We start from the raw sequence: 18,369 nt of genomic DNA, 5'->3' as shown, positions 1-18,369 counted from the left end.
TCCACTGAAGCCAACCAACATTTCACTTTCACCAAGATTTCATTGTCACAGAGCAGCTCTGCACGTCTTGGCCCTTTTTCTGTTCCTGGAGCTGATGGCAGAAGTGAAATTTGACAATCATGCAAAGTCTGAGGCCACAACAATGATGAATGAAAATCTAAACAAAACAGGTTGAATCCAATCTCTTAACACATTATGTTATGTTCTTCTTGCCGTCTTTCTATTGAGCGCCAGTTTTATCAGGATGAGGTAGCAATCACTGCACTACTGAAGTGGGCAGGTTTGTAATCATCCACCAATAATAATGGAAAATTTCAGCGACGTATTCAATGATTTTTGAGGGCCATGAAAAGGGCATTTCCCTTTGTTGTGTTTTCTCCACTGGAGGGAAAATCTAGAGGGCACTTTAGTGTGTTTTCTCCACTGGAAGGGAACTCTAGAGGGCACTTTATTGACTTACTTACTTACTTACTTATTGTCCCCTCCATCATGTTTTATCTGTCATAGGGAGTGTAAATATCCCAGCTACTAAATCAGCTGTCACTGGGAAAACAGGTGTCTCAAGCACTATATTTCCTTCCGCTACATCCTAATTTCATCTACTTCTTCCTGACAATAATATTGGCATTGTGCTGAGAGGAAAGCCAGCACACTCTTATTCAGAGGAAGGCCTGTGTGTGGTGGTTTGATTATAGAGCAGCTGTAATGAACATTGACAAAGATAGAGCTGAAGATTTATTACAGCGGTCTGAGGGATTTATGGTGGAAACTTCCGTCAGTCCCAGGCCAGAACACAGCAGCTACAAAATCAATAGCATTCATTTATGAAACAGGTGGGGCTTCACAAGGTGGTGGACAAGTTTCACACCCAGTCTGCAGTGTTGTATACCCTCTCCTCAAAATCCACAGAGCCAATAAAAATCACCCAGGGTGCCCTGTAGTCATCTTTAATGGACTCCTACCAGCTGTACAGTACATGGTGTTGTCTTATATACCGTCAATAGACGGTAGTCTGTATTCTGTTTGGCTGACGCGACATATATATTAAACTGCCCGAAGGAAAGTGATGTAACTGGGTAGCAGCGCGTATACAACATGAATTATGGACTCCATTACTTTATTGCTTGCGACTATAGCGTATGGGAGCCTGTCATGATTCTACCTCCAGGATGCAGTCAGTGTGGGTATTAAACAAGTATACACGAGGGGCAGGAGCCGCAATATCCTGATTAAATGTGAAACATACTGGATGCAAAAATGTGTAGAATCTAGAAAGCTCTTCAAAGGAAACCCTTCCTGAATATCACATCTCTTTATTTAGCATTTTTAATCAGTATAATAACCAGTTAAAAGGTCATGAGTTATCAACTCATCTTTTCTCATTAACTGAGAATGATAATGTGCAAGTTTTATATATCTCATGTTCAAATCTTTCTATTTTCAGACCTACTCATAAATACAAACTCTTCTAACCTCAAGTCTTTTGCATTGTAATGATGAGTTGGATGAATGCACTGGATGAATACGGAGTGAGTCAGCTCATTGAAAATAAGTGACCAAGGAAATATGATCAGCATATTTGTGTACTTCCCAGCGTGCATTGTGTGAAAGTCTGAGAGAAGTTTCCTGGGAACCGCACTGTTAATAGACCGCGTCTTGACATAGGTCATGGTTGTTTACGTTTATGACACTGGAAACATTCCTAACCGTAATAAAGGTGAGTGCTGAACGTGGTCATGAACCGCGCACACTTTGGAGTGGTACTCCATGCATACTTTTGATAGACTGAACTGCAGATGTCAGTTTGTTAATTTTAGTTTGCAAAAATAAACTGTTATCAACAGATTAGTATTGAGTTCAAGTTGGTTTTAAATAGTCCAAAATTACATATACACATAAGAGAAATATACATGACTATGATATTAAAGTCACAAGAGCATATTTGGGAAAAAAGTTAGTTCTTTAGAAAAAGAAAAAATAGTTTGACAAAAGTTGGTGACTCACAGTCCAATTGTGTTACCAGAAGTGTTAAGGAGTTTCCAGCCACATGTCACAGCTTCATTAAAGGTTCTTAGTTTCCATGAGAGTAAAGAGTCATCCATTAACTGTTACATGCTCAACAGGAGGAGTTATAAGTGGTTGAAAAATACATTATTATTATTTTAACATATCTTACAGCTACTTACTACCATATTGTGTTGTGTTAGAAGCTGTTATTAAGCATTAATACGCTCCTTTCAATGGGATTTTAAACAATGAATACATCAAAATTAAGCGCTACCACATTTTCCCATGGAGTGCATGTCTTTTTTTATGTGTAGAGTCATAGGAAAGCCATAAAAAAAGGATAAATCTGCAAAATGATATAAAAAAAAGGAAATACTGATTATTTTTTCTGGCACTCATCGACTCCATAGATTTGAGAGGTGTCAGGTGGTACTGTTGTAACTTTGAAATACATGTTTTTGTATTTGAAAGGGAGATTTCATTATGAAATAAACAGGGTTGAAAATGTGGCTTATGTTGCCTGAAGGAGGGACTGTTCTGTCTTGCCTGACAGAAATACACACGCAGGTAAATCTGATTGAGGTCACTTGTGGGCACAGCATGTGTAAGCCTTTACAGCTTTGTGCACTGATGCTTCGGGGAAGTAAACAATTCCTTGTAAATGTGTGGAAGCACTTTCTGAACTTACAGTGAAACGCCTCTGGGAAATTCTTCAATACTTCATTCAAAGAAATGCCCAGGCCGTGCAATTTCAGTTCTCTTGACATACGATCACCAACCACCAGCCCACTTCTGGTTGGTGGTTGGTGAACTGTGCATGGCAACTAAGAAATGAGTATCAACATCCTGCCATTCTCTTTGTACATTGTCCTCACTGTCACGTAATCCAAACCACTCCTGACGAGAAAGAAAATCTTGTGTGACGTATCAAAGAAGTTATTCCCCTACCTTGATTTTAAACCTTTGTAAGGTGGCATATTGTGTGTTTCTCAGTTTCGTGTCTCAATCTCGGGTTTGTTCACATCACGCCTGGGACTGTAGACGAGTCTTAACACAAAGTCAGCATATTTTTGCCCTCATTCTCTAGAAGTGTTTGTTGTATCACCTGGAGAAATAGAGTCAACACTACTGTGGTATCTATAAGCCAGGAATATAAAAGGAGTGATAAAAAAGTAAGACTGAAGTATAAAAAAAAAGTCACTGTATATGAGGAATAATATGAGACAGCGAGTCAAAATTAGTGAGATCATAACATCTGCTGACAGTCGAGCCGCTCGGTTTCCCTCCACCGCCTGAGCCTCTGGCAGGTGTGAGGGAGTCAATGGTAGTCTGCCGCCCTATAAAAAGCAACAGGAAGAATACAAACAGAGACACAAAACCTTTTCTGAATCATGCATCATGTGAATGCAATGATTTCAGTGATATGGAGGTTATAGAGGAAATCAGCTGCTCCTCACTCTAACTGTGTATTTATGTATAGCAAAGCACGGCCTGTGTGAAAGCACAAGAGCTTCTGAAAACTAGTCACTGGAGGAGATATGACAAGACGTCTTTGTGCAGATGTTGTCCAAACATGGATGCAGAGAAAACAATCATTCCATTGTCTTTGAGATTATCACAGTCGGAACTTGACAAAATGCTTCGAGTGGTGGGGCTGTTCATCAGTTGACATGCAGTTTAGCTGCAACATTCACCAAGTGCTTCCAGCCCCCCAGTCTATAATAGGCATCCGTTCGGTTTAAAAGTGTTACACAAAGGGCATTTTCTCATTTAGGATGCAAACCCAAAATCCGTGACACAGTGCCGAATGCTGAGATATTTAATCAGCTGCCTCGGCTACTATGTTCTATCACTAGCGGCTGTTTCCACGGGAGCTTATATTGAAAGTGAAAGAGCTACTGTGTAGTGGAGCTCAACTCAACAGATCTGATGTGCGGAAGCGGATCATCACAAAGAACAACGTGATTTTTATGTGGGGTTAATAGAGAAGGGAGAATCATGACTGAACAGACCAGGGTCATGTGAATTCAACTGGGAGTCGTGCCGGTTTCCTTTGTGCAGCCTGTTCAATTTGACTTGTTAAGAAGCTCAGCTCAGTGTGCAGTTCTTGTAAAAATACAAAATAAATACTCTATTCAAAAGAAACTGGGAAGCATCTAAAATGTAAGTAATGAGAGTTATTCATTTGTACCACTTGTTGTACAATGTCTAAGGTTGGAGAAATGTACTGGATTACTATTTGTGTTGTCTGAAATGCCCTGAGTATTTTGTGTGCACCACATTTTACCTCCCAGTATTTTAGTTTGACGGCCTGTAACACTATCTTGGTTTGGTTTGCTCTCATCAGTTTTGGTGTTTTCCAAAGTACCCAAAAATCATAATGATATATTCACATGGTAAAAGTGAAAGTCAAACATAGTACGAATAGTACTCGAGTAAAATTCTCAAAGTGTCTGATGTTAAATGCACTTGAGAATCAAAAGTCATTTTCTGGTGATGAAGTACCTTAAAGTTGACATTTTTAAGAATGTCACCTTGAATTCACACTCCTGGCACATATAGGGGCGGCACATCACCAGAGTAACCGCTAACTGTATTCATTTAATACATCAATAACTAGCTTCTGCTAGCCAGTTCGCTTAGTTAGCTGTGCAGCTAGCTGGACTAACAGGTGGTGTTGGCGTTTACACCACTAGCACAGAAGCGTTGGACTGCGAGGAGAAAGAGGTTTTCAGGCCCGGGACTAGCTGGTTAGCATGTTAGCTTCAGCATATACCTCTTTATCATGAAACATAGATGCCTTTGATAAAATGTCGACACTGTTATTTTCTCAAATTCTGTTGATCATTTTTGTTGATTTTGTAATGTTTTGAACTGCAATTCTTACATATTGCACCTTTAAGAATCAAAAGTACAAGTAAACCAAACATATATTTACATGTAAACTGTATGTTAGCGATTATTATTATTTGCCTGGCTGGTTATTGGAATCTGATCATCAGCACTTTTTTATTCAACTGCTGATATGATAAATCAATTTGTTCCACTGTTCCACTCTGATACAGCATGTAATCAGCAAAGAAATTAGTAACCAGAGTTTTTTAGATGATTGTGTAGTGAGTAAAAAGTACAATATTTGCCTCCAAATTGAAGCAAAATGTAAGTCTAAAGTAGCAGAATATGGACATACTCAAGTAAAGTATGATAACCTTGCTGTATGCTAATGGCACTGTGGCAAACAGCAGAGAAAGTTCCCAACAAGATAATTAACAAATTGGATCACCTAGCTGCTGAGCAGCCAGAGCCAGGAACAGGTGGAGACCAAAACAAAGCTAAAATACATGCTGCTGGATGTTGTCACATTGTTAATATGTTAACAATTAACTTAGAGTGACACTGTGGAGCTAAGAAATTCAAAATCAGATTTTTTTAATATTTACAACAATGAGGTAATAACACAAACTCATAGATATTGTATTTTTTCGTAAGTGTGTAAACAAGCTGTTGTCAGAGGAAAATAAGGTCCCCAGAACACCTGAAGATGAAAGGTGGCAGGGTCCGCCACATACAAACAAAGTCAAACATTATGATATTGTGTTTTTCACTTTGTTTATTCAGTCATGAAAATGAAGAGAGTGTGTTTATTTAGTTTGTTAAAGCGCAGAAAAATCAGTTGATGAAGATCTTTCTCTCCTGATTCAAATTTCTTCCTCAAAACTACGTTGCACTCCTTGAAAAAGTGGAATGTATCAGTGGAATGTTTTCTCAGGATCAAGTCACGCAGGCATTACTGCTGATCCAAAAGTAAGTTTTGTCGCGCACACATGAGGGCAGAGCAGGAAAGTAAGGCGAGCAAATGGCTCTCTTACTGTTTTAACACCAGCGCTCTACCTCTCAGCATGCCTCCATATCCAACCTCTCACACCGTCGCTCACCCCTCTCTGCGACCCGGCAGCTGTGGCTCCCTCAGGTCCTTCTGTTGGGTATTATTGTCTGCGGCCGCCTCGCTCCGGTCACATGCTAGTCAAGTGACAGAGCTCAGGTTTCTTTGTGCTGCTGATGTCTGATTTCCAGACACTGATGCTAATGTTCTACTGAGCTCGTCTTCATGGCGCATGCTGTTATTGATCAGAACAGTCATGCAACTCAGCAACAGGAAGCTACAGTGTGGCTGCAGCGATCACAGGACAATCACTAAAAATAAATAAAAAGCTTTTTACATTAACACACCCTACACATGGTAATACCTTCATTTGCAGCCCCCTATTTATTATTTATGAACAATATATAAACAGTTAATGAATTGTTTCATACAGAGGACATACACAGGATATGCCATCAGTGTCTGACAATTATAACTTCTCTTGTAATGTGTACCTGGTGTAGACTGATTTTTAAACTGCCATTATATTAAGTGATGTATGAACAAATCCTGGCAGGGTGCTTTCAAACTGTTTAAGATTATTGTTCAAAGCTCAGGAAGACATCTTGAGTTTAAAGATCAATGTGCACTTACAGCAATAGATTTCATCTGGAGTCAGTCACATCAGATGACCTCCATCAACACACACAGAGCGCGTTATACTGATGTTCAGTATGAGTATAACTGTTATCTGCTCCAGATTCATTATCTGACATTGATATTTGTTTATAGTGTTTATCAATGCCAAACGTATACAGTTCAAATTAATCATTACCACAAGCTCAGTGTTTCATAATACTTAACCATCAAAGATTAATAGTAAATGTATAGTTTGTCAAACTTTGGTTGATAGTTATTTCACTGTTAACAATGAAATGCTTCATAAATCATTCAGAAAGTGACTGTAAAGGTTTACAGTCACAACTTTATAATAAACAATAGAGAATGTCATTGTTGGCAGTGAAATAACTTAACTAAAGGTTAATCGATTATAAACTGACCATTTATTAAAAGTGCAATATGTAAGAAGTGTAGAAAGGTCATTTCAAGCAGGCAGCATAACAGCAGAGTCACTGCGACATACTGCCGTTAGCTAGTTAGCTAGTTAGCTAGTTAGCTATCCAGATTGGTATTACGCGACTGGATGGGTCGGGGGTTAGTGGGTTAGCTAGCATGACAACTTCAGGAATCTCTGCAACACATACGTAGATGTCTTTGCCATAATGTTAAACTTTGATATTTCTTCCCAGTGTGTTGAAAGTTTAATTTTTCTGGTATGTTTTAAACAAAATTCTTACATGTTGCACCGTCATGAAGTGTTTGTTTGTTTGTTTTAAAGCTAGAATAGTACAAAAATGTAATGAATACAATAATACAGCACAAATAATGTGTTATATAATTTAACATCAGCACCAGCATGTGACATCTCAGCTACATCAGACTAAAATATAGGTCAACAAGCTGCTCGTGAATACAAATGATACAACATCTCATCTTCCTGTGTCAGTTACTGTGCATGTACTGTGTATACACAGAGAAAAAGAATCAACACAAAAATCAACACAAAGCACAATTGGGTGAATAAATCAACAGACTTGCATAAAATACCACCACATTACAGTCAGGTCGACACTACGGCCATAGGAAAAGTACTAATGAAGCTGAGCATAACACACATATATCTTTAGCCATGTTGGTCCGCAGCTTTTCTTCTCACCACTGTCGCCAAGTGCTTGTCCATGGGGGAGATATTGGCTCTCTATAAACAGACAAATTAGAGACTAGACCTGCTATCATTGGAAAGTGTCACGAGATCAATACTGATGTGAATTGGCGCTATACAAATAAAGACTGGTTGATTTTTGAATTGATTAATCGCAGGTCGTTGGCTAAATATCGACCGCCGCTTCTCTGCAAATTTGCGTCTGCGCGTTGTTTGCGAGGGTGAACAGTGAATGCCTCCACCCACCGGTTGACATTTCATTTCATTTCATCTCAGCGAGGTTTCTTTTAAAAGCTCATCGTGTCAGCTGCCCTCTCATTTACCCTCACCTGATTTTCTTTTATAGCATTTATCATGAAAGCCTCATTCCTTGTCCACTTATGCTGTGGTGTCTACAGTTTTATCACTGTTTGTTTCAGTACCTCAGATTTTATAGGCACATGGAAGAAATTAAAAAGGTTTCTCTCCTTTTACCAGCTGATCAATTGTTAATTATTTAACTTTCAGCATTCACTCCACTTCCACTATTTAACTGACTCTGTCATTTATTGACAAAGGCTACGTAGAGTTAGTTTTGACCTAGCTGATCTGAGCTGACACGGCTGATTTATTACATTTCTTTTCTGTATGTATGACCTTCCTCTGACATTTGATAAGATGTTCTCCCACGTGGTGAGCCTGTGCTTGTGGTATTGTTTTCCTGTAATCAACGCACACACATCAAACTGTGCTGGTGAACTGAGTACCCTCGACTCAACAAATGTAATATACCTCCAGGTTTTTGTCAGATATCTCCCACAGTCATACAGCTAGGATGCTAACTCATACAACTTGGTGGTGTAGTTTTGTAACGATGCTCCTTAACCTGATGCCAGATCAGATCTGGCCTTTTATAAACGCAGAGGGGTTTTGTGCTGATGCTACAACAGACGTTCTCATGGGGTGGGCTGCTGGGTGTAATTGCTTGCAAAAACAGGAAACAGTGTCCTTCCTCAGTGAAACTAGTTTAAAGGAGAGGTGTGTTGTGGCTTATAATAGTCTTTCGTAGCAATGATTTGGTGCATCTTTAATCAAACAGCTGCCATTACTGGGGAACAGCAAACTGACTGTACACTCTTAAACGCTGGTTTCAAGGAACTCAAAAAAATTGAAATTCAGTCATTATTTACTCTCCTTAAAATGTCCACAAAAGACCCAACTGGTATTTGATTTCCACTGGTATTTGATGATCTAAGCACAAGAGGTGTAAAGTGGCTCCCAGTATCACATCCTCTCCCTCTACTTTCAGGTACCTGGTGGATATTATCTCCTCTTTCAGGATGTGTGTTTGCTCTCTGTGCTTGTAAAAGTTACTTGCAGGCACATTGATTATTAACGTGTCAGAGGCCATGGCCTTTTTTTACCCAATGCTCCTCATGGGGTGAAAGTCCTGAGGTGAAGTCCTGGTAATGGCCAAGCTGCTTGGCCATTAACAGGAGCGTACAGTGTTTCACACTTCACAGTTTAAGGTTGTCGACAGCTGAGCCTGATTGAAGGCTATGAGTCCACTGTCATGGCTACATAGCCCACACTATGAACGCCAGGTGAACTCTAGGTCAGCGTGTCTAAGATTAATGTCAGCCACAGTGTGTAAACATATGACTCAATATCTTCCAGCAGTCATGAACTGATAATGTTTGCTTACTGTCTGAGTCAAATTGTATCAAGCCGGCATTAATGGTTGGTTCTGATCAAAAATCAACAAGGCAAATGTCATTAAAAAAGGTCAATCTAATTTAATCCCTATCTTGCCGGCTTGCATAAGTGAAGAGTTTCAGAAACTGCCTTGCTTCTCCCTCGCTAAACTTTTACAGGAACAAACAAAAGCAATAAACTCTCTAAGTGGCTTTAAGTGAATCGAACTACAAAATTATTTATTTGCAGGGCACAATATTGCACACAGGATTTTCATTGACTGGCACACGTCGTATTGAAATCTGAGTCAAACGAGAACTCCGGTAGCATGAATGAAACCAGATCTTGAGTGATGCTGACCACACAGCACACTGTCACGACCTGCCTGCTACTGGTTGCAACCGTAGAAAGCTTTGCAGCATTAGCGCCGCAAACATGTTGTGTGTGCATGTACAGTACATGCACATGCACTAAAAGGATGTGAAAGAAAGCAAAGTGCGTGTGTGCGTGTGTGCGTGTGTGCGTGTGTGTGTGAGTAGAGACAGAGAGTCTAGATGATGTGAGTAGGTGTGAAAGTGCAAGCTGATAAATTGATCATCGCATCAAGAGCAGACTGGGTGACGACTAGTCGTGTGCAGATACACTAACTGTTTCCTGTTGACTCATAGTTTCTGGTTGACTTTGTGGTACGATTAGCTGCATTAGCTTTATATTTCAGAATGTATTTATTTCAAGTTTACCCTCCTGTTGTTCTTATTCATCTTATTCTTTTGGCGTTACTGCAGCATATCACTGTTTCTTGCCCCACATCGCTCGGTTCTCATGATGCCATTATCAGATTTAACGAACAAATGATCACATCCTGTCTATTAGAGGAAACAGTGTGGAGCCGTACTGATCGTGCATAAACTGAGTTTTCATCTCCGCTTTTCCACATGTTTTCGTGCTGCTATTGAGATCATACTGCACGGCTTCTGTTTCGTTCTAATGGGACTTCCTGTTGTTGCCACCTCATTAAGCAGCAGACAGCAGCAGTCTAAGCCTATAGGTTTCCCCAAGGCTCTACTTTATCACATGATGGATAGAGCCCATAATCGTCTGAGCAATCTCTGTGTCTGCAAGCCTGCAATCTTTCCTGCCTCTGGAGCGACCGGCTCTGGTGTGGCATGACTGCGAGAGCGGTGTGTGATACAACTCCTACCACGAATGAAACACCCAAAATGTTCCATTTTCACGATCATGTTGATTTGATAAGGTGAGGGCTGCTACATGATTTAGAAACCTGGGATGGTTAAAATGTGGTCGCCTCGACCCAGATTTTTGCCCTTGTGGTTGCTGTCGTGCTTTGTGGTTTGTCGAGTTGCCGCTGTGTTGTAAATATATTTAAATGTCATGATAATCAGCAAGTGCTATTTTTTGTCAGATGAACTTTTTACTCTTACGCCTCACACTCACTCCTAGGAAAGAATGAGTAAGATGTGAAAACTGAGCTACATTCAGTAGTACAGATCAAGTCTTAAGTCTGTTCAAACAATGTTTACATTAAAGCAAAACTTTTGTCCATTTGCACTTCCAGACTCTGTTGTGGCCCTGCGGGAAGAAATTCCAGGAGGCCCCTCAAACCAGCATTCATCCCTATAATGTTATAAATAATCTTAAACCAACAAAATATGTACAAATATACAGATGTTCTTCATATTTCAAATGTTCGGATTTAAGAATTTTTACCATTAGCATTAAAAACTAGAACAATGGTCAACAACTAAAGAATTAAACAAAGTGGTAATGACATGATGGGGCTCCAACTGAGATGCTATAGCAAGTCGTCCGCTGTTTGTTTTGTGGGGGCAGGTTTTGCGATCACTGCAGATGCCAAATTTTAAAATAATGTTCGAAAGTAAAATTGCTGCTTGTTCCTGGTTTTCTGCAAGGAACTTAAAAAGGAAGTAGGCGTCGTTACGTCAGCAAATTTTGCTTTTGGGCCAGCGTGGTGACAGCTGTACTGAAGTCAATGGAAGATGCATGGAGAAACACACTACAACACAACTTATCTACGTCGTGTGACTTCTGATGAAGACATGCCACCAAAAAAATTAAAGACCAAAGTCACACGGTGTAGATATGTTTAGTTTCAGTGTGTTTCTCCATTAATCTTCCATTGGCTTCAATGCAACCAGCACCGCAGTCTGGCACCAAAGCAATATTGCGCCAATGCACCATATAGTTCGTTTATGGGTGGTTTTAATAGGTTTGTTATAATTGTTCTTACAAAATGTGGCAAAATGAATAGAATTCAGGGAATTTCCCCGGTTCAACTCTCCTGACTTATATTCACATGTCTGCACATCAAAAGCTAATAATTGTTATATGGAAAGTAATGTAATAATTCCATAAATTTAATTCATGATTCATAATTAACAGATAGAAGATGTAACACAGCACAACGGACTTGTGTAGAGCGTTTATGTAACTATCTTATATGATAGTTAATTCCCTGGATTTTTTTTCTTTGTTTAGACAAATCCAATTCCACAAAATGTCTTTCACAATATAAGCTGATTCAAAGAAGCTTGCCGTTTACTCACTAAACTCCGGTACAAAGGTTTTACCAAAATCCAGCTTTTTATCTCTTCACATTCTGCTGTGTTTGAACCCCAGACTTGTTATGAAATGGTGGCTAGACAACTGACAACAGTTATTTACCATACAGTTTACCATACTTGTAAACTGTAACAGGACAGAGAGGTTTTCCTGTACATGGGGTCACTGGTTAACAAATGTTTTGCGAAACTGTACTGAGCTGCTCGTGATTAATGATGATCTCTGGCAACATTTTCCAGTTATTCAGATCCTCACTGTTATTGGTTAACTAATGTTTGCAGAGAGAACGAGAAGGACAGAGACCAAATCGAGCTGTGTCTTCTGTGTTTACTCTCGCTGTTGGAAAATCCTGCTTTATGTGTGTGTTGGATCATTTATTCTGTCGTCCAGCAGTACATTTCTGATTAATACTCCTGGATTCAGGACTTGACAGCAGCAGCTGAAAAGGTAATGTCTGTTTTTACCTTGAGGTAAATTTATGGTCATAAACCAAAGACATGTATTTCAGTCGCCTGAAGGAGTTTTTCTTTAAAAAATTTCTTTCTTTATATATATATTTATATATATATATATATATATATATATATATATATATATATATATATATATATATATATATATATATATATATATATAAAATCATACAATGAAATATCTTACACAACCTTGCAGCTAAAAGCAGAACAATATCTCTGTCAAAGGAAGCCATATGCTCACCCCGGAGGCAGCATTCAGCTGATCATCTGCTGATAGAGATGTGAGCAAGTTCAGAAGCCCAAGCGTTGTGTCATTTAAAAAGACATTTATTTCAGCATGTAGAAAGGATGTTTGTTACTTTTTTTGCGTGGGAATGTTTTTTCCATGTAATCTGTCTGAAGATACAGTATCTGCATAAGCAAAGATAGAGGCTCGAAACAAAAACAGGAATTATTTGTAGGCCAAGGATGAGTCAACGACCTTGGCCCGGTGGCGCTCAAAATAATCTCCCTGGTGCGCTTCAGGAAGGTAGAAAGTGACTCTGTAAGCAGTCCAGGCCAGAAAAAATCCGTAAAGTCTTTTTTTTCCCTAACAGTCATGTAGTATTTCATGATCATCACAGACATTTTTTTGATGAAAAACCAACATACTGACCTTTTTGAAGGTGTTTTAGTGAAGGGGTGAACATAGGTCTATAGAATTTATGATGAAGTTTGGATCTATGTAAACGACTGTATTATTATTGGAGACACAGTTCAGTATTATGGGAAATACACTTGTTTTCTTCCAAGTCTTAGATGTGAGGATCAATAACTTTTCCACCTTATAGAGCTGGAGCCAGCAGGCAGTCACCTCAGACGAGAGACAGTTAGAACACATAACCCTTTCAAAACAAAAAGAACAGCAACAAACTCTCAACTCTTAATTTGCCATTTTTACATTTCTTTTATGGCATAGATAAAAACTAACACAATATAACATCAGTTCGTTTCTGAATTGCCTTAAACTGTTAATAACTGAATAACCTTGACCTTTGCTTTTTTCTGTTTGCTTTAATTAGAGACTTGAATAGACACATTATATGTATTTGATGCAGTCATGCCTGGGATAAAGATAGGGTGTAAGTGTTTAAATGAGAGGGAACAGAAAGAAAGAAGTAATATAAATGACCACTTTTTAAGTGTTGATACACTGCTTCTTCACATATCCCCTCATGATCTGTTTGACTGCCTTATGAAGGTTATTTTATTGGATGGTCCTAAGCTGAGCAGGCTACACACACCTGCTGTTTTTACTGCTTCTTGGGTGTGTTTTTACCCACTCAGTCAATACCACCAGTACTGTTATAAAGTTACATTTCGAGTATCTCGGTTTACTTCCCGGTCATGTGAATCGATAGGCATTATATACGGTGGGGATTTTCCCACTGGTTTTACAAATACGAACGTTTTATAATATGAAACCTCCATAAATCAAAAATGTATAGTAGGAAGTGTGATAGTTGACACTATGGCATTTATATTGGTGAAAATGAGAAATGTGCTCTATTGGAAAAATGCCTTTGGGGAATTTTTCGCTGCTATACTGTGAGTGGCCACTGGGGAATACTGGAAGCAACGCTGAGCAGGGTCTTGGACTGGAAGCGCTGGGAAATAACTAGCTGGGTCCTGTCCACTGGCGCTATTCAGCCTACTAACACCATGGTGCTACATCTATGTAACGCTACACTTCCAAAATGGCAGTTTCTGGGTCTAAATTACTTTAATTTGAAACTACATTCAGTCCAAGTTTCTGGACAATGAGCAGTTGTGCCAAACAAGTGTCAGACGGCTAGTGAAGGGGCAACATGTAAGAACTTTGGTTGAAAAGGTTTAAAAGTTAACTTAAATTTTAAATAGAATGAAGAAATAGCACTGTGGCTAGTGATGAACTGTCCTCAACAGACAGCGTCCCCAATTTCTTTCTTATTTATGTGCTACCACCGGATGTTGATAACACGTCATAACTTTACACTGCAGAATATAACATGTTCACCTGAGTCTTACGGTCAGATCAAAGCCGTGCCGAGGCGAGGTGATAAAAATCTGGGTCTACTGCGCAGTCAGTTGGACTGGGTCGAATTTTTGACCAGTGGAAAAGGAGTATAACACTCCCCTGGTCCCTGAGCTCCTAATCTGATTGCTGGCTGCATGGTTAAATGAGCATACTAGCCAATGCCAGCAGCAGAAGCGGCTACTCTGGATTTGGGCACCTGTCAAGTTCAGAGTCAAAACAAATAGCCCCTGTATCTGTTTTGAGTATGAACTTGACAGGTGCACAAATCTTGCATATTGGCCCTTTAAAGAAAAGCAAAATTAAAAAAAACTGTTCTTAATGTTTTTCTCTAAGAGACCTTGAGCTAAATTATTGCATTGTCAAAGGGCCTTCTGAATGAGGAAGAATGACAAATAGCTTTACTGGGTCATATCCTCACTCGAAGAAGTAACCGAAGACAAGACGGTGCCTACAACAGCAGATGACGAACAAAAATTGGAAGTGAAAGTGTTGTCACGCTAGTCTGCCGCAACATGTATGGGATCACTTTTGCGCTTGTTTATTTCCTGCCGCCTGCCCGCTTGAGCAAAAGCCACACCACTGAGCAGATAGTTCATCTATGATTCAGATTATTTCACCACAGTAAAGTCTGGCTCAACTCATGTTCGGAGGAGTGAAGGCATTAGACACTGTGAATGGTATGGCTCACCTGGATTTCTTTGCATGTTAAGTTATATGATGCCCTGTAGCTTGCAGTGGAGGAGGACAAGGAACCAGATTAAGTTCCTTTCAAGAGGGATTCATTACTCGGGACAGAGTTGACACAGATTTTATCAAGCGGTTCAAGATCTCTGGTGAGCTTCTGTCCTTACGCCGAGCCTTGCGCAGCTGTTACCTCCTGGTTTTATCCCTTACAGGTGAGCCATGCAGTCATTTTTTTAAGTGCAGTATCTAAAGCCACGATTAAAACTAATGCATGAAAGACCTCGCATTTCCTCACTGTTTCCAACACCCACTGATCTGTTGTACCTTTAAGTTCCTAGGGTGGGTTTGAGTGGGAGCTTGTGCGCGGCAGACAGTTTCATTTAAAGAATATGAAATGTCAATTCCAGTGACGGACTAGTGGCACTGATTCCACAATCCACACTGGATGGGGAATTTCTTTTTCGCTGGAGCACGTATTTCCGTGATCAGGACAGACCTGCCACTCAAGACCGGTTTGTTATTTATACCCTTGCCAGTGCGAAAATAAGTGGAGCATTAAGGGAATGGGGCATGACGGAGGACAAGCAGGAAAACCAGATTCGTCCAATGATTTTAGTCCTGCCTCAAACCCCAAAGGATCAGATTGATTCGGATGTGGCTTCAACTCAGGATGTACAGTGAGGCAAAAGCATTGCAATCTGTGTGTATGTTTAAAACAAACAGGGTTTTCCCCTGCAGGAACCAGCTCCTCACTGGTAGACAAACAAGTAACGGACATGGCCACAGAATGGAAAAATTCAGCTCCTTGCATTGTTCTGTGGCTTTCAATCTAGCTAACCCTCTTGTCGTTGTGATGTAAACGAATGATCCATGTACTGAAGGCCATGAAGTACTGCCAACTCACCAGTCCCACGCCAGCTTTGAAAATAGCCCTTGATCCCAGGACACTTCAACAGGCTTGTGTATGTATTTTATTGTCCTGGCTCCCGTTAATCTCCTGACCCCAGATGGAGAGCAGTGGGTGAGCAGATTGTATTTCCTGCTTGATTTAATATTAATAGATCGCTATGCTACTCTGCCACACTCTTTGCAGGGCAAAAAAAAAAAAAAACTGCCCCCACCAACCGCCACCTCCCACCCGCCATCTCCTAACTTGGCACTCAGCCCAACAACTGCTTATGCAGGATACGAGGCCTCGAGAATGTCAAGGCACAAATAAGACCCAAGATCAGAGAGGAAAACTGAATTAACAGAGTAACCCGAGCAGGTGTGAAGGTCGGGACTATGGATCTGCTGCCATACAACAATCTGCTGCAGCAGCCGGACACAAGGTCTGCAGAGCCAATATTTACTGAGCATCTTAGCAGAGGATAAGTCACTCAATTATTCATACCAGTACTTCTATTCTTAGAAGTTTCGTAAACACAGTCCGTTCACATTGATGGGAGCATCTCACACCATCTCTTGATGCTGCTCTTTGTTTTAGGGCTTACACCTCACAATGAGATTGACAGCTGGTAGTGAGGACTGCTTGAAAACAACTGGATGTGAGTATATTTCCCATGTAAATGAGCCTGTGTGCACAGAGGCATGAACTGACAACTTGTATTTTACACGTAGTGATTACCTGGAGAGGGACACCAGAAAGAATATGTAACATTTAGGTATCAAAGACAGCAATTTGTAAGTTATATCAGCCATACATTTTTGTTGTTTAAAGCCTTAAAAAATTAACTAACAAATTGATGGCAAAGACATCTATGTATTGTGTCCACTGAAGTTAGCATGCTGACTAGCTAGCCCCGACATATTGTCCCTTTGTACGCGACAGAGGCTACAACCTGTTAGCCTCTGTAGTCTCAGGTGGTGGATATACAGCAGCTGTTAGCGTTATAAATGAACAAAATAAACAAAATAAACAAAAACAAAATATTGTACCCTTGCTTCTATTTTCAGAACAGAAAACCACAACCATAAACCCTCTAAATTCAATTCTCTCTATGAAAGCAGTGAGACGAGACCTACCTCATAGTAAAACACACTTAATTCAGACTCACCATTAACAAAATAAAACTCACGTTGTTTGACGACAAGGACAACAACTGCCAGGATCCCCAGTACTTCACAATGTCACCGGACTACGTCTTGTGTTATTGTTTTGATTGTAGTGGTCGAAATCACCATACTGTGTGTTTAAAATGATGTTGGTGATGGCAATAAGACAGGAATCTTAAAATTTGAGATCGACAACAACAACAACAACAACAGTGAAGGTGTTTATGTTTTAACCCTTGTTAATATTAGATTAAGTGTCTGAAAACCTGAACTGAGAATATTGTGTCAGTGCAAGCCTGACTGTGGCTAAGCAACATGAGAGGTTTGTCTCACCTTGCACACATGAGAGAGTTTTTGGCTGTGCCTGTGTGTATGGATGCCCTGGCTTGACAAGTGGTTTCCTTGTATTGATGATGAGCCCTGAGTGACCATGGCTCCATTAGGAATGTGGCACTTATACAAAATGATCTAGGACAGTCATACTAGTCAATATCTAACTTTTCATCCTTTATAGTTAAATGAATGGAGGAGTATTTCATACTTGGCCAGAAACTTTATTCAAACTGTAAAATGATGTACACCTTTTGTTCTTCCAGTTCCTCTTTTGTTTCATAAATTCCTTTGAAAGTTTTATGGGGATTTTATTACTGACACTGCAGTCATTTTTGAATCAGCAGTGATTCGCGTTGGTCACCTGGGTTCTCTGACTTCATGATGACGGTATAAACCACCACCATGGATACAACACACAAATACAGCACACAAAACAGCCTGGTGAGTACTTGTGGCTTGTGGGTTGGAGTATCATCATCATCATCATGGAGCAATAGGGCTTACGCTTGCGTAAGTAATGATTATTTTGTAGTCCTCTAAGGGATAATTAGAGCTAAACATTTCCTGGAAAGCAGTAAAAAACCTGTGGGTCGGCTAAGACACTAGCTGGTGGAAGACTGGATGGTGGTCTATTGATGGTCTGTTGGATATGAGTTTAGATAAATACTGACCATAGGATACCAGAGTCTAAACAAGAAAAAAAAAGAAGTTCTATTTCCAGAAACAGCGTTGTTTAGAGAACCCCAAAGTCATACGTGAGTAAAAGTGAAGACAGCGTTTTCGAGCTCGGAGCACCAGGGGAGTGATGGGATAGCTGGTTAGCATGCTAATGTCAGTA

General features: G+C 39.9%; 1 protein-coding gene across 3 annotated transcripts in view; it reads left to right on the top strand.

The window, feature by feature from the left end:
- Positions 1–12,350: 12,350 nt before the first annotated feature.
- Positions 12,351–18,369, top strand: part of st3gal3b (ST3 beta-galactoside alpha-2,3-sialyltransferase 3b) — a 54,862-nt gene continuing 48,843 nt past the window's right edge. The window contains exon 1 of one of the 3 annotated variants that reach the window (XM_037083668.1): positions 12,351–12,374. The gene's annotated coding sequence lies outside the window, so the exon portion shown is untranslated. Of the gene's footprint in view, positions 12,375–15,113; positions 15,356–16,673; positions 16,691–18,369 lie in introns of those variants that run through there. The other 2 variants (XM_037083669.1, XM_037083665.1) reach the window with 2 other exon arrangements.

This window comes from Acanthopagrus latus, chromosome 21 (genome assembly GCF_904848185.1).
Source record: "Acanthopagrus latus isolate v.2019 chromosome 21, fAcaLat1.1, whole genome shotgun sequence".
Taxonomy (NCBI): domain Eukaryota; kingdom Metazoa; phylum Chordata; class Actinopteri; order Spariformes; family Sparidae; genus Acanthopagrus; species Acanthopagrus latus.
This window is presented reverse-complemented; position numbering and strand designations above follow the sequence as displayed.